This window comes from Meriones unguiculatus (assembly GCF_030254825.1).
Source record: "Meriones unguiculatus strain TT.TT164.6M chromosome Y unlocalized genomic scaffold, Bangor_MerUng_6.1 ChrY_unordered_Scaffold_23, whole genome shotgun sequence".
Taxonomy (NCBI): Eukaryota; Metazoa; Chordata; class Mammalia; order Rodentia; family Muridae; genus Meriones; species Meriones unguiculatus.
This window is the reverse complement of record NW_026843709.1, coordinates 10,648,847-10,665,775: the sequence shown is the minus strand read 5'-3', so window position 1 is coordinate 10,665,775 and position 16,929 is coordinate 10,648,847. Positions and strand designations below refer to the sequence as shown.

At 39.1% G+C, this 16,929-nt stretch overlaps 1 pseudogene; it reads left to right on the top strand.

The window, feature by feature from the left end:
* Window positions 1-12,259, top strand: part of LOC110544736 (A disintegrin and metalloproteinase with thrombospondin motifs 6-like) — a 65,008-nt pseudogene extending 52,749 nt beyond the window's left edge.
* Window positions 12,260-16,929: the final 4,670 nt, after the last annotated feature.

Here is a 16,929-nt window from a genome sequence, read left to right as displayed (position 1 = left end):
TGAGAAATCTTTTTCACCCATAATCCATGGAAACCTCAAGATTCTCTCAGTTGCTGATTAGCTGAGATGGAGAATGATGCCATGCAAAAGGTTCAAGCCAGTCAGAGTTTCAGGAGCTAGTTATTAAAAGGGCCAAGTGGACAACCTCCTTGAGAGGAAGGCTGAGCAGAACTACATGCCTCAATTTGGGCTGCTGAAAGTACACAGCCCAGAGATCACAGTTCCTGTGTACAAGATTCTTAGTTCGGGAAAGCTGTCATATATTTATTTCAGTGGTCATTAATAAAGTCATGTTTCCTAGACATGTCAGCTTCACATTATCTTAGATTGAATTATTATCTGTTAAGTGCACAGATATGTCCTCAGTCATTGAATTACTTACTGGTAAAATGCTCTGTGACTAAAGCAACTCTTTGAACAAAAAGTGTTTAATTGAGTGAGACCTTGCTTATATTATTTATATAGACCATGCATGATGTCAAATCAGCAAGCAGTCATCTTGTTGTAGTCTTTCAGCAGAACTGAGAGTATTTCATACTAAATCACAAGTGGCAGGCAGAAAGAAGGAGACTGAGAGCGACACAACTAAGAGCTAGAGACACAGGTTCAGAAATATAGAGATGGAGACCAAAAGAAACAAATATATAATTGGAAATTTTCCAAGAGACAGAGACTCCATTGTGTCTGGTAACTTTCATTGGCTTATCAACCTCAAAGCACACCCTACTATAATATAACTCCAATAGGCCATAACTCCTAACCCATACCAGACATTTCTTCACTGGGGACTCAACATGTAAACAGATGTCTTCAAGTGGACATTTCAATTCAAATCACCAGGAATTGGAAGAAGAGGGAGGGAATTTTAAGCTAAAAGAACATCGTTATCCTGTTAGTTTGTCATTCAATACAATGATTAAAACCCCAGTAACTTCAAAGTTCTAAAAAACAGTGCTGAAAATCTCATTTGGGGAATATGTGGAAATTTTCAATAACAGTATTCTTCAGCTAAGAAACTGAAATCATGATATTTTCATGTAAATGGATGAACCAAGGAAAAATAATGTGTGTGAAGCAACTAAAATGCAGAAAGACAATAATGTATGTATTCACTTATTGGGAGGTCTCCTCACACTGGTGGATAAAGTTCCAATAGGCCATCTGCTGTGACCAAACTTGTCTTCCACTAGGGGGAATGGGTGGCAGTTGTTGTGCCAGGGCATAGAATGGAAAAATTCAAGCAACCCAGGCTGATGTTGTTAAATATATGCTGCTCTCTCCCCTCAAATGTTAGATCAGTGCTATATTCTTGCATTCACAGAGATGCTTCCCTCTGCATCAAATGGGATTGTATACAGAGACCTACAGTGTGATATCACACAGAGTCACCTCAAAATACCCAGCTCTAAATGTGATTTCCCTATGAAATTCTCCCTCACCTCCGAATTCTGGGAAGCCTGCAAGAGAGAAGGCAGGAAGAGTGTCATAAGTAGAGGAAATTAAGAACACATGGAGAACAATGCCCTGAGAATCATGTCACAGAGGATTATGATGGAACCAGCCTTGAAGAGACCTAATATTTTAGAGTCAAATTGAAGGGAGAGAAGGACCTCCATGACAGGAAACTAGAGAAAGGCATAGGTGTAGAAGAAGGAAGGTTGGTGAGACTGGAAGAAGAGTAAGAGGGCAGTAGAGGGGATACAATGTGAACAAATCATAATAAATACTAAAGAAAAACTGTGATCAAGGTGATGATGTACTGAGCTCTTCAGGACTAATGGCTTCTTCTTAGGGGTGGGGCCAGGGTATGCTAAAATGAATTCAGTTTCCTTTCAGGGACTTGCCACTGAGACTCTGATAATGTTTTAATGAGTAGATGAATGACACATACTTTAATTGATGTATTTAAAAAAAATTAGTGTGAAACATCAGTTGGAATTTTAATCTGGATGCAATGGAAAAGGAGTGTTATGTATGTAATAAAAAATTCCCACATAATTATTAAAAATAATATGTTGACAACTATTTTTAATATTTTTTTTTATTTTTTTATCAGTTACATTTTATTAACTCTGTATCCCAGCCGTGTCCCGATCCCTCATTCCCTCCCAGTCCCTCCCTCCCTCCCTCATCTCCACCGTGCCCCTTTCCAAGTCCACTGATGGGGGGACCTCCTCCCCATTCATCTGATCCTGTTTCATCAGGTATCTTCAGGATTGGCTGCAAAGCCCTCCTCTGTGGCCTAACAGGACTGCTCCTCTCTTCGGGGGTGGGGAGACCAAAGAGCCAGTCATTGAGTTCCTGTTAGAAATAGTCCCTGTTCCCCTCACTTTGGGAAACCAATTGGTTACTGAGCTACCACAGGCTACATCTGAGTGGAGGTTCTAGGTTATATCCATACATGGTCCTTGGTTGAATGTCAGTCTCAGAAAAGACCCTGTGCCCAGATATATTTGGTCCTTGTGGAGCTCCTATCCTTTCCCCATCAGACTAACTCCCCTTCTTTCTTATGATTCCCTGTACTCTGCCAAAGGTTTGGTCATGAGTCTTTGCTTTGAAAACACTGCTAGTTAGAGTCTTTCAGATGCACTCAGTAGACTCCTGTCATACGTTCAATGCACATCCCATCTGTCTTTCTAAACGAGGATTGATCATCTTAACCCATGTCCGCTCAATTGATTATCTTTTTTAGGTGTATAGACTTCATTATGTTTATCATATCTTATAGGTTTATATAAGTGAGTATATCCCATGTTTGTCTTTCTCCTTCTGGGATATTTCACTCAGAATGATCTTTTCTAGATCCCACCATTTGCCTGCAAATTTCATGATTTCCTCCTTTTTGATTGCTGAGTAGTATTCTATTGTATAAAAATGCCACAATTTCTGTACCCATTCTACCATTGATGGACATCTGGGTTGTTTCCAGGTTTTGGCTATTACAAATAGAGCTGCTATAAACATGGTTGAGCAAGTGTCCTTTTTGTGTACTTGAACAAACATTGGGTATATACCTAGCCTACAGATTGGGAAAGAATCTTCACTAACCCTTCATCTGACAGAGGACTAATATCCAGTATATACAAAGAACTAAAGAAGCTGAAAAGCAGCAATACAAGTAATCCAATTAAAAAAATGGGGAACAGAGCTAAACAGAGAATTCTCGACAGAGGAATATTGAATGGCAGAAAAACACTTAAAGAAATGCTCATCCTCATTAGCCATCAGGGAAATACAAATCAAAACGACCCTGAGATATCACCTTACACCCATCAGAATGGCCAAGATGAAAACCTCAAGCGATAACACATACTGGAGAGGTTGTGGAGAAAGGGGAACCCTCCTCCACTGCTGGTGGGAATGTAAACTGGTACAACCACTCTGGAAAGCTATCTGGCGCTTCCTAAGACAAATAGGAATAGTGCTTCCTCCAGACCCAGCTATACCACTGTTGACAACTTTTACAATGACTTTATCATGGAGAATAAGTTCTGCTAAAACAGGGCAGAGTTTGTCTTTATAAGGCATGCTTTCCAGGAACTCATTATGTAGCAGAGAATCCTAGCCATGAACTAGTGTATTCCCAGCTAATTCAGATCACAGGAGCTCATCTCTGAACTAGCAGTCCTGGCACTACCACTACGTTTAGAGGGTTTGCTGAAGGACATAGCTGTGCTGGTGTCCTGGGCATATAATATGGACCCATATCTCTATCCTGAAGTCCCAGTTTTAACTCTAATCCCCAGGACAAAGAGGGTTCCCCAGTGACCCCTGAGGAGGACACAGCTACAGATTCTGCCAGATAAGCCAAGGCAACCCTGCTCATAAAGGGTTGGCAACACTAGTGTAGAATATCACCAGCTGTCAAATAGTTTATTTCCCCTCTGTTCTCCTTTTACATTCACCATTTTTTTTCTCTGTTTCAGCCAAACAGTCCCGGGAATTGTCTGATTTCCTTCCATTTTCCCTGCTCTTAAAGACTCAATAGCTCAGGGAAGCCAAGACTCTACAAGCCTATTATATCAATAAGAATGTAAAGGTCTATTCAATAAGTATTTGAGTAACTGCTTTGTTTAATGTCATACTCAAGGATATTTCACATCCAAGACCACAGTAGTAACCATCTTGTCATTGGGTACATTCCCCTTTCCCACCTCATTTAGGAGCTTCTCTACTTACAAAGCTGTCCAATTAAATAAAGATGAAAGTTTCATTTCCTACCTGACATAGTCACAGAGGGTAAAAGGATGGGATACTGGCCTCTTGGGTTTCACAATAAAATGTTAGGTGTGCACTGGATCAGAGAAACTGGCCACTGAGAAAACTTTTTTTACTCATCTCCATGGAAACCTCAAGATTCTCTCAGGTGCTGATTAGCTGAGAGGGAGAATGATGCCTTGCAGAAGGTTCAAGCTTGTAAGAGTTTCAGGAGTTAGTTATTAAAAGGGCCAAGTGGGCAACCTGCTTGAGAGAAAGGCTGAGCAGAACTATATGCCTTAATATGGGCAGCTAAAAGCACACAAACCACACATGACAGTACCAGTTTCCAAGACTCATAGTTTAGGAAAAGTGTCACATATTTCTTTCAAGTGACTTGTCCTTGATCTGTGGCTTTCACATTATTACAGGTTACATTTTTATTTGTTAAATGCACAGATATGTCCTCAGTCAGTGAATTACTTACTGTTAAAATGCTCCCTGACCAGGACAACTCTTTGAACAAAAATCTTTTAATTGGGACCATGCTTATCTTTTTACAGAGACCATCTGTATTTCATGATAGTTTGCAGTCATCTTGTTGTTGTCCTTCAGCAGAATGAAGAGCTTTTCATACCAAAAGCAGCAGGCAGAGAGATGTAGCCAGAGCTATAGAGAGCTAGAGAGACAGATTCAAAAACTGTGAGACGGAGACCTTCAGAAACAAAGATGTAAAGAGAGAGAAACCGAGAGAAAGAGACTCAATTCTGTGTGTTCACTTTCATTGGCATATTCAACTCAAAAGCACACCCTCTTATAATATAACTCCAATAGAAATTACATTATCTAACAAGGCCATAACTTCCAACCTAGGTCCCAGACATTTCATCCATGGGGACTAAACAAGTAAATAAATGAGCTTCAAGGGGACATTGCAATTCAAATCACCTGAAGGTGGAAAAAAATGAAGGACTCATAGGCTAACAAAACATAATTATCCTGATAGTTTATCATTGAATACAATGGTAAAAGTCCTAGAAACTTGCAAGGACTAAAGAACAGGACTGAGAATATGGAATATTTCAATAATGGAGTATTATTCAGGTAAGAAAATGACATCATGTTATTTTCAGACAAATGGATGGACCCCAGAAATATCATCCTGGTTGAAGTAGGTAAAATGCAGAAAAACAAATATGGTATGTATTCAGTTATTAGGAGGTCTGCTAATAGTGGGGTACAAAGTTTCAATAGGCCATCTGTTGTGACCAAACCAGTCTTCGAATAGGAAGATTGAGTGGCATTTGCTTGTAGGGCAGGACATCCTATGGATAATATCAAGTAACCTAAACTATTGTTATTAAAATATGCTGCTTTCTATCCTAAACTGATAGATCATTGACATATTCTTGCATCCAAAAAATGCTTCCTTCTGCAACAAACGGAATTGCATATAGTCTCAAAATCCAATATTATTCAGAGATAGATCTTAAAATACCTAGCTATAGATGGGATTTCCCTATGAAATTCTCCCTCCCCTCACAGCTCTAGGAATCCTGCAGGAGAGGTTATGGGAAGAGCATCATAATTAAAGGGGACTGAGTACACAAGGAGAAAAACACCCTGTGAATCAGGGCATAGATGAAGATGATGCAGCTGGCCTTAATGAGAACTGATAAGGTAGGTTCCAATAGAAGTAGGAGGAGGACATCCCCAATAAGGGAACTAGAGAAAGGGCATTTGGGTAGAAGAAGGAGGGAGGTAGAACTGGAAGCAGAAGAGTGATGGGGCAGCATAGGGGATACAAAGTGAACAAATTGTAATAAATAAATACATAAGGAAATCTCTGATCAAGGTGATGAAATATAAAGTTCTTCAGGATGAATAGCTTATCACACTCTGGTGACAGAGTGTGGCAAGAATGAACTCAGTTTTTTTTGTTGTTGTTGTTTTGTTTTTAAGGAAATTGGAACTGAGATTCTTATCATGTTCCAATGAGTATATGAACAAAAATACTAAAATTGATATATTTTAAAGAAAAAAATAGTGTAAAATCAGGACAGTCCCAAACACAAAATATCAAAGAAATCAAGGATGCCATGAAAAGACGAAATCTTAAAATAACAGGAATTAATGAAAAGCTAGACTTCAGGCTCCAAAGTCCAGAAAATATTTTCAAGAAAATTTTCCCAACTTAAAGAAAGAGATGTCCATAGATACACAAGAGGCCTATAGGACACCAAATAGACTAGACAAGAAAAGAAACACAACATGTCACATCATAGTCAAATCACTAAATCTACAGAACAAAGAAAAGATATTTAAAGTAGCAAGGGAAAATGACCAAGTAACATATGAAGGTAAACCTATCAGAATCACACCGGACTTCTCATCAGAAACTATGAAAGCCAGATGGGCCTGGGCAAGTGTCATGGAGACTCTAAGAGATCACATGCCAACCCAGACTACTATATCCTGCAAAACTTTCAATCAACATAGATGGAGAAAACAAAATATTCCATGACAAAACTAAATTTATGCAATATCTACACAGCAAACCAGCCCTACAGAACATACTAGAAGGAAAACTCCAATCCAATGAAAACAACTTCACCCAAGAAAACATGACAGATAATATCCCAACAAAAATGAAAAGAAAACATGCAATGAGACACAGTAAGATCACCGACTTCAATACAAAAGAAACTAACATTTATTGGTCAATATTATCTATCAGCATCAATGGACTCAACTCACCAATAAAAAGACACAGACTAACAGAATTGGTGTGTAAGCATAATCCAACATTCTGCTGCATCCAAGAAATGTACCTCTGCAACAAAGATAAACACTACCTCAGAGTAAAAGGCTTTAAAAATGTCTTTCAAGCAAATGGACCCAGAAACCAAGCTGGGGTAGCTATCCGAATAACTAATAAAATAAACTTTCAACCATAATTAATCAAAAAAGATGTGGAAGGACACTACATTCTCATCACAGGAATAATCCACCAAGAGGACATCACAATTCTTAATATGTATGCCTCAAATACAAGAGCGCTTACATTCATAAACGAAACATTACTAAAACTTAAATCACACATCGATCCCATCACCTTGATAGTGGGAGACATTAATACTCCACTTTCAACAAGGGACAGATCATCTAGACAGAAACCAAATAAGGAATTAAAGGCACTTACAGAGGTACTAAATCAAATGGACTTAATAGATGTCTACAGAACTTTCCAATCAAACATAGAAGAGTATACCTTCTTTTCAGCACCTCATGGAACCTTCTCCAAAATAGACCATATAGTTGGTCATAAAGGAAGCCTCAGCAGATACAAGAAGATTGAAATAATCCCCTGTATTCTATCTGACCACCATGGAATAAAGCATCAACAACAATGGAATTAGAAAAAAGCCTACAAGCACATTGAGACTGAACAACTTGCTGCTCAATGATAGCTGGGTTAAGGTAGAAATGAAGAAAGAAATTGAAGACTTCCTAGAATTCAATGAAAATGAAGGTACAACATACCCTAATTCATGGGACACAAGGAAAGCAGTGCTCAGAGGAAATATTATAGCATTAAATGGCTTCAAGAAAAAAATTGTGACATCTCATACAAGCAACTTAATGGACCAACTGAAAGCCCTAGAGAAAAAAGAAGCAAATGCACCCAAGAGGAGCAGACGGCTTGAAATAATCAAACTCAGAGCAAAAATCAATCAACTAGAAACAAATAAAACTATTCAAAGAATCAATGAAACCAAAAGCTGGTTCTTTGAAAAAATGAAGAAGATAGACAAACCTTTAGCTAAACTAACCAAAAGGCAGAGAGAAACTAGCCTTATCAGCAAAATTAGAAATGAAAAGGGGGACATAAGTACAGCTATTGAGGAAATCCAAACAATCATTAGGTCGTACAACAAAAGCCTATATGCCACAAAATTCGAAAATCTAAAAGAAATGGACAATTTTCTTGATAGATTCCATTTACCAAAATTAAGTTGAGATCAGATAGAAAGATTGAATAGTCCTATTTCCCCCAAGGAAATAGAAGCAGTCATCAACATTCTCCCTTCCAAAAAAAGTCCTGGGCCAGATGGATTCAGTGCAGAATTTTACCAGACCTTCAAAGATGTGTTAACTCCAATTCTCTCCAAACTATACTACAAAATAGAAGCAGAAGGAACATTACCAAATTCATTCTATGAAGCAACATTCACCTTAATACCTAAAACACAAAAAGACCCAACAAAAAAAAAGAGAACTTCAGACCTAACTCTTTAATGAACATTGATGCAAAAATACTCGATAAAATACTTGCAAACTGAACCCAAGAACACATCAAAGATATCACCCACCATGACCAAGTAGGCTTCATCCCAGGCATGCAAGGGTGGTTCAACATATGGAAATCCATGAATGTAATCCACTACATAAAAAAACTGAAGAAGAAAAACCACATGATAATCTCCCTAGATGCCGAAAAAGCATTTGAAAAAGTCCAACACCCATTCATGTTTAAAGTCTTGGAGAGATCAGGGATACAAGGCAGATATCTAAACATAGTAAAGGCAGTATACAGCCAGCCTATAGCCAACATCAAACTTAAAAGAGAAACCTAAATCAATCCCACTGAAATCAGAAACAAGACAAGGCTGCCCACTCTCTCCATATCTCTTCAACATAGTACTTGAAGTCCTAGCAAGACCAATAGGACAACTAAAGTTGATCAACGGGATACAAATGAGAAAGGAAGAGGTCAAAGTGTCACTATTCACAGTAGATATGATAGTACATATGATGGACCCAATAATTCAACCAGAGAACTCCTCCAGCTGATAAACACCTTCAGGAAACTGGCAGGATACAAAATCAACTCAAAAAAAAAATCAGAAGGCCTCCTGTATACCAATGACAAAAGGGCCAAGAAAGAAATAAAGGAAACAACACCCTTTACAATAGCCGCATAAAGTACCTTGGGTTGACACTAACCAAGCAAATGAAAGACTTTTTTTAGAAAAAGTTCAAGTCTCTGAAGAAAGAAATTGAAGAAGATATTAGAAGATGGAAAGATCTCCCATGCTCATGGATTGGTAGGATAAACTTTGTGAAAATGGCCATCCTGCCAAAAGCAATCTACAGAATCAATGCAATTCCCATGAAAATTCCAACTCAATTCTTTATGGACCTTGAAAAAAAGATTCTCAGCTTCATATGGAGAAACAAAAAACCCAGAATCTTCAAAACAATCCTGAATAACAACAGATCATCTGGAGGTATCTTCATCCCTGATCTCAAGGTGTACTACAGAGCAATAATAATAAAAACTGCATGGTATTGGCATAGAAACAGAAAGGAAGATCATTGGAACCGAACAGAAGATTCAGAAATAAACCCACACAACTATGAATACTTGATTTTTGACAAAGCAGCTAAAACCATTCAATGGAAAAATGACAGCATTTTCAACAAATAGTGTTGGTCCAACTTGATGTCTACATGCAGAAAAATCAAAATAGATCCATATTTATCACCCTGCACAAAACTAAAGTCCAAGTGGATCAAATACCTCAACATTAAACCAAATACTCTCAATTGGTTAGAAAAAATAGTGGGGAACAGCCTAGAACTCATTGGCACAGGAGACAACTTTCTGAGGAGAACACCAACAGCACAAGCTCTAAGAGCAACAGTCAATAAATGGGACTTCATGAAGTTGAAAAACTTCTGTAAAGCAAAGGATACCATCATCCAAACAAAACGACTGCTTACAGATTGGGAAAGAATCTTCACCACCCCTTTTTCTCACAGAGGGCTAATATTCAGTATATATAAAGAAATAAAGAAGCTGAAATGCAACAAACCAAGCAATCCAATTAAAAAATGGGGAACAGAGCTAAACAGAGAATTCTTAATAGAGGATTATGGAATGTCAGAGAAACAATTAAAGAAATGTTCAATGTCATTAGCCATTAGAAAAATGCAAACCAAAACGACCGTGAGATTTCACCTTACACCCATCAGAATGGGCAAAATGAAAAACTCCAGTGACAACACATGCTGGAGAGGTTGTGGAGAAAGGGGAGCCCTCCTCCATTGCTGTTGGGAATGTAAACTGGTACAACCACTTTGAAAGTCAATCTGGAGCTTACTCAGACCATTAAGATTAATGCTTCCTCAAGACCCAGCTATACCACTGCTAGGTCTATACCCAGAATTTGCTCATGTACACAACTAGGACATTTGCTCAACCATGTCTGTAACAGCTTTATTTGTAATTAGTCAGAACCTGGAAACAACCCAGATGTCCATCATCAGAGGAATGGATACAGAAATTGTGGTAATTTTACACAATGGAATACTACTCAGCAATCAAAAATGAGGAAATCATGAAATTTGCAGGCAAATGGTGGAATCTAGAAAAGATCATTCTGAGTGAAGTATCCCAGAAGGAGAAAGACAAACATGGTATACACTTGCTTAAATAGACCTACAATATATAATAAACATAACGAAGTCTATACACCAAAAGGAGATAAACAAGAAACCAGACATGAGGTAAGATGATCAATCCTCTCTTAGAAAGACAAATGAGGTGTGCATTGGACATATGATAGGAGTCTACTGCAGAAGGCATCTGAAAGACGCTACCAAGCAGCGTTTCAAAACAGATACTAAGACTCATAACCAAACCTTCTGCAGAAGGGGAGTTAGTATGACAGGGAAAGGATAGGAGCCCCACAAGGACCAAATATATCTGGGTACGGGGTCTTTTCTGAGACTGTTTCTCCGAGCAAGGATCATGGTTGGATATGGATATAACCTAGAACCTTTACTCGGACGAAGTTCATGGTAGCTCAATCACCAATTGTTTTCCCATAGTAAGAGGAACAGGGACTATCTTTGACAGGAACTCAATGGCAGGCTCTTTGACTCTGCACCCCCCAAGGGAGGAACAGTTCTGCTAGGCCACAGAGGAGGACTTCACAGCCAGCCCTGAAGAAGAATTGATCCACAGAAAAAAACAGTTTCTGCTCTACAGGGAACCTACATGAAGATCAAGCTGTCCCCCGGCCACACATGTCTTTAAATCTGAGGGGGATGATTACTATATTAATGGTGCCTGGACTATTGACTGGGCTAGAAAATTTGATGTTTCTGGGACAGCTTTCCACTACAAGAGACCAACAGATCACCCAGAATCCTTGGAAGCTCTAGGACCTACCTCTGAAAACCTCATTGTAATGGTTCTACTCCAAGAACAGAATTTGGGAATTAGGTACAAGTTCAATGTTCCCATTGTTTGTACTGGCAGTGGTGATAATGAAGTTGGCTTTATGTGGAATCATCAGCCCTGGTCAGAGTGCTCAGCTACCTGTGCTGGAGGTGTCCAAAGACAAGAAGTGGTCTGTAAAAGATTGGATGACAACTCCATTGTCGAGAACAATTTCTGTGATCCTGACAGTAAGCCCCCTGAAAATCAAAGAGCCTGCAACACTGAGCCCTGCCCACCTACATGCTTCATTGGAGACTGGTGCAGCAAATCTTGTAATGGTAGGATGCACATGAGGGCTGTGCTCTGAATTAGGAAGGTTGGACTGTCTGAGGAGGAGACACTGGACTACAGTGACTGTTTAACCCACCGGCCTGTGGAGAAAGAGTCCTGCAACAACCAGTCATGTCCACCTCAGTGGGTAGCTTTGGACTGGTCTGAATTTACTCCAAAATGTTGGCCAGGATTCAAGCGTCGGATTGTTCTGTGCAAGAGCAGTGACCTTTTTAAACATTCTGAGCTGCACAATGTCCAGAGGAGAGCAAGCGTCCAGCTCCCATCTGCTTCAGTCTGGGCCATTGCCCTCCTCCCTACTGGGTGGTAGGAGACCGGGGCCAGTGCTCTGCTCAGTGTGGCTTAGGACAGCAAATGTGAAATGTGCAGTGTCTCTCCTATACTGGACAGGCATCTGTTGACTGTCTGGAATCTGTTCGGCCTCTATCCATGCAGCAGTGTGAAAGCAAATGTGACAGTACTCCCTGGACACAGTATTAGGAGGGAATGCCAGATCTGAGAGATCCAAACAACACAGGGAAACTCACTGTGGAGTGCTTGTGTTCTGTCAAGTAAATCTAATAGCCTGTTTACCTCCTTGGACCATTAAGATCAATTTTATTATGGACTTAACAATGACACTGAATCCATTTATATTTAAGACTGTTTTAAATATAGTTATTATGACTTGGTCAACTATGGAAGTAGAAGAGATTCAGATTAAATCATATCTTAAAAATATTTACTATACTTTATCTCACCACAATTTAAATTATAAAATGGACCTTGGACTATAATTTAAGAAACAATTATAAATCAAACATATTGAAAGTTTGTATTTTTTGTTATACCACTTAATTTCCTTAGGAATGACCCCTGTTCTGAGCACTGCTTTAAACTCAACAGTGACGGACTTGGTTTGAAGAAGTGCAGCAATGGCTGCAGCTGTGCAAGTCTATAAACTCAGTGCTAAGAGACTGTGGCCAATTTGCCATTGTGCAATGAAGCTGAGATTTCCATTATAACTTTAAGAGAAAAACATTTCAATTTCATGTAGAAGCCAGACCTAGGGTATGGCAGAGACTGAAGTACTAGGCCCTTTGCAGCCATCACACAGGATGCCTTACTTCTTCTTTGAGTCACCCTGGCTCCTTAGTGTTTACATCCCCACCAGCCACAGATGAGCTTCTGCCCTGTTGGGCTGTTGCGTGCATGGTAAGCTTATGGAGGTGATGCCATGCAAAGATAGGCTGACTTAGTAACAGCCAGGCAGGCCCTTCTGCAATTCGCTGACAGTCTGATGGGTTCCACATGTACTTTCTTTGATATGGTACAAGGGCATTTATTTATATGAGAGCAAGTGTGTGCATGTGTGTATTTATGTGTGTGTGCAGGCCCTCCTGAGGGTGGAGACAGGTGAGTTTGCTTGCATATAAATGTGCTCTTTCTGTGAGTTTTAAAATAGGGAAGGATAAGAACCAAAGAAGAAAAGTTCAAAGAGAGAGATCATAAGGTATAAGCTTAGCAGTTACTCGACCAAATAGTTTGTATGTATTTTCTCAATGGCTATTAAATGGGAAACCCAATTTCCTGGGCAAGTCACCGTCTAAAAATCATATCTTGCTGAATTGAAATGGCTAGCTTAGGTCTTCCATCTTCAGGCTTTACAACTTGCTGTCAAAGGACTCAACAACTAGATGTTTTTAAAAGGTACTAGTTTATATTAATACTTTGTACTTGAACACTTGTAGCTTGTAGCAGGTTTTTGGTGAACGTGCTTTGTGTCAAGCACACCTCTTTAGTCCTTCACACTGTGCCCCATGCATACACCATCATCTAAAACATAACTAAACAGCTACTTTGTAAAAAAGAGAATATTTTCATTTAAGAGCATGTCTCACTTGTATCTACCACTGTGCTCTGAAACTCAACTTCAGTGTGTCACATATGTGGTAACCTTAGAAGAAACACTGTCACCAAAGGCATCCTCAGCTTCTGGCTCTCTGTGTACAGTGGTAGTGGATATTACCCCACACTCCAGTGTGACAGGCCACATCTCATTCCCTCCTTCTCACTCAATACCATCCCAAGTTTTCCAAAGGAGGCTATCAGTGATACAAAATATATAGCCAAGACCTCCATCTAACTGCCCTGAAATGACCAACCCCAGTGCCATCACAGCTATTCCATTAAAGGAAGGTAGCCCATGGAAGCCTGGCCCAGACTTGAATTCCCTTGGTCCTTTTCAAAGGACAGTTAACTTGGTGCTAATGTGCCCTGGTGAAATGAAGGAAGACTGGATGATTGTTGAGGTAGCTTAAACATAGGCTTGCTATCCACATATGATTTTTACTAGCATAAGTATTAGCTCATGCTTTTATTCAGAGAAGATTCCTTATAGTACTTGTAAAAATCTGTATTTACCTCACTTGGAAGCTAATATCACAGGAACTGACCCTCAGGTACTGTGCAGTGCCTGCCTCTGCCACTGCCAGGGGAAGAGATCAGCCCAGGAAGTGCACCACACTGAGGGCAGGCTTCTGCCAGAGGTAGAACAGCCTCCCATGGGAGAACAAAGCATGGATAGACCAGAATGTAATATTTTTGATTAGAGCCTGAGCAGGCTAAACAAAGCAAAAAAGCATCTTCCATAACACAATGCAACTCCTCTGCTACTACAGCCATCTCTGTGCATGGTAACAGTGGGATCATCAGCAGAGGCAGGGCTGCCCTGGCAGGCACTCCAGACCTCTGGATAATTCAGTAAGTAATAAAACTTCAGCTTGTAAAAATGAAAAAAAAAAAAAAAGCTTTTTAAATTTAAAATATAAGAATACCATTGGTATGTTGTACCTATTTAGAGGACTAGCCCTATATTTTATATATGTTGTAGCTATTTGTCCTATCCCCTTGTTTATATAGAATGGGTAGACATGCCTTTATAGCCAAACTTAATTTTAATTCTCTCTTACATTCAGCATTTAAGCATCTTGTACCTGGTCTTAACACTGATAGTGGCTTTTTTGTTTTTGTTTTGTTTTGTTTTTTTGTTTGTTTGGTTGGTTGATTTTTTTTTGCTTGCCCCTTTTTTATAAAGACTGGACAGTTATGCTTTTATAACCAAACTTTATATAAACTCAGTTATCATTAGCATATAAACTCTCTTACCCTTAGGGTTAAGTATATACTTATATCTTGTACCTGCATTTTTACATTGGATTTGACTACTCTTTGGCTTGCCCTCTTTTTCCTATGGGATGGACAGTTTTGTTTTCTAAACATATCAATATAATTATTGAGATTTTAAAACTAAACTAGGTTGGAATGTACTTGGCCATCTTTAAGCCTCATGTGATTTTTTTTTTCCATAGACATGACCAACATTTTCTCCCCATGAAAATATCTCACATTTAAAAGGATAAGGTAGTTTCCATAGCAGTATGACATTATCTCTCTTTACACAAACCTAAAATTGATGTGAATCCCACCTTTAGATCAGTAAGGACATAACATCTATTATTAGGAAAAAAGAATTTACATGGTAAACTTAGGAAAATTTTGCCATTTTGAATCTTAGAGTATCTCTACAAATGGATAAACAGCAGGAGTTGTCATCCTGGCTTTTGTTATGTAAATAAGCTTGATCCTGAACTCAGAGATTTGCCTGTTTCTTTTTACTTTGTGTTGGTAATAAAGGCATGTGCCTTCACCCATGTGTGTGTGTATATATATATATATATATATATATATATATTTAAATCAGCATCATTGTAATTCAAAGCCTTTAAATAAAAATCAAACAAAGAGACAAAAAAATTTTAAGTTTGGTGGTCAGTTGTGCCACTTTATGTGTAACTAACAAAGCCCAGGTTGTTATTTTAATTGATGTTTTAGTGAATTGCTGGACCTTACCAGAAAGAGCTGACAAGTATCTTACACCCAGAGAACTTTGAATTTTAGCCATAATTAATTTAATTATTAGGAAGAGTGCCTTTTTTCTTGACTGTAACTTAGTATTCCAATCCTTCTTTTTGTTTTGTTTTTCCCCCATTTTCTCCTTCAACTTTCTTGGAGAAGAGCCAACACCATTAAACATATTGCAAACAGATCCATGACTATGACAGCCAAAATGAATCCAAAGTGAATTAAAACACCCTCTGCCATGGCATTTTTTTATTTTATATGTGGCAGTTTAGGCAAAACTGTCTAGATATCTGTCTACCTCCACTTTCTTTCTTTCCTACCATGTCTGTGGAGCTGACCATTTGAACCAGCCACAGTATAAAGGAATGATGCTTGTTTACCCCTCAGATAAACTGCAGCAGCATGCAGTTTTGTTAAGTCTGAGGTCTGCCCACAGAAGGCTGTTTTTTGCTCCTGGGCAGGGTTAAGAGTCTCTTAAAAGAACAGTAATTTACCTGGGAGTTTTTGGGTTTTAAGTTTGCATTTTTTAACCGGGATCTTATTTCCCCAACCAAACTAAGAAAAAGTATGATTTAAGGGGTGTGGGCACCAATTTTAAGTGACTATTAATATTTACTATTGATTTTGTAAGACCTAGGGTCTCATAGCTCAGGAGTTAAAAATTTTGCACTTCCCAGAAAAACCACAGACCACGGACTCATTGCAAAAGCAAGAGGTTTATTAACCATTGGGAAATGGGGTCACCCATGCCAGCAAAGAGTGGTACCAGGAGACAAAAGCTTTAGGTTTTTTTTCTTTTTTTAAATTTTTATATTAATTACACTTTATTCATTTTGCATCCCCCCATGAACCCCCCTCCTCCCCTGCCGATCCCACCATCCATCACCTTTCTTCATGCATGCTACTCCCCAAGTCCACTGATAGGGGAGGTTCTCCTCTCCTTTCTGATCTTACTCTATCAGTTTTCATCAAAAGTGGCTGCATTGTCCTTTACTGTGGCCTTGTAGGGCTGCTCCCCTTTCAGGGGGAGGTGATCAAAGAGCAGGCCAATCAGATTATGTCAGAGGCAGTCCCTCTTCCCATTATTATGTAACCCACTTGGACACTGAACTGACATGGGCTATATCTGTGCAGGGTTCTAGGTTATCTCCATGAATAGACTTTGGTTGGAGTATGAGTCTCTGGGAAGTTCCCTGTGTTCAAATTTTCTTGTTCTGTTGCTCTCCTTGTGGAGACCCTGTCCTCTC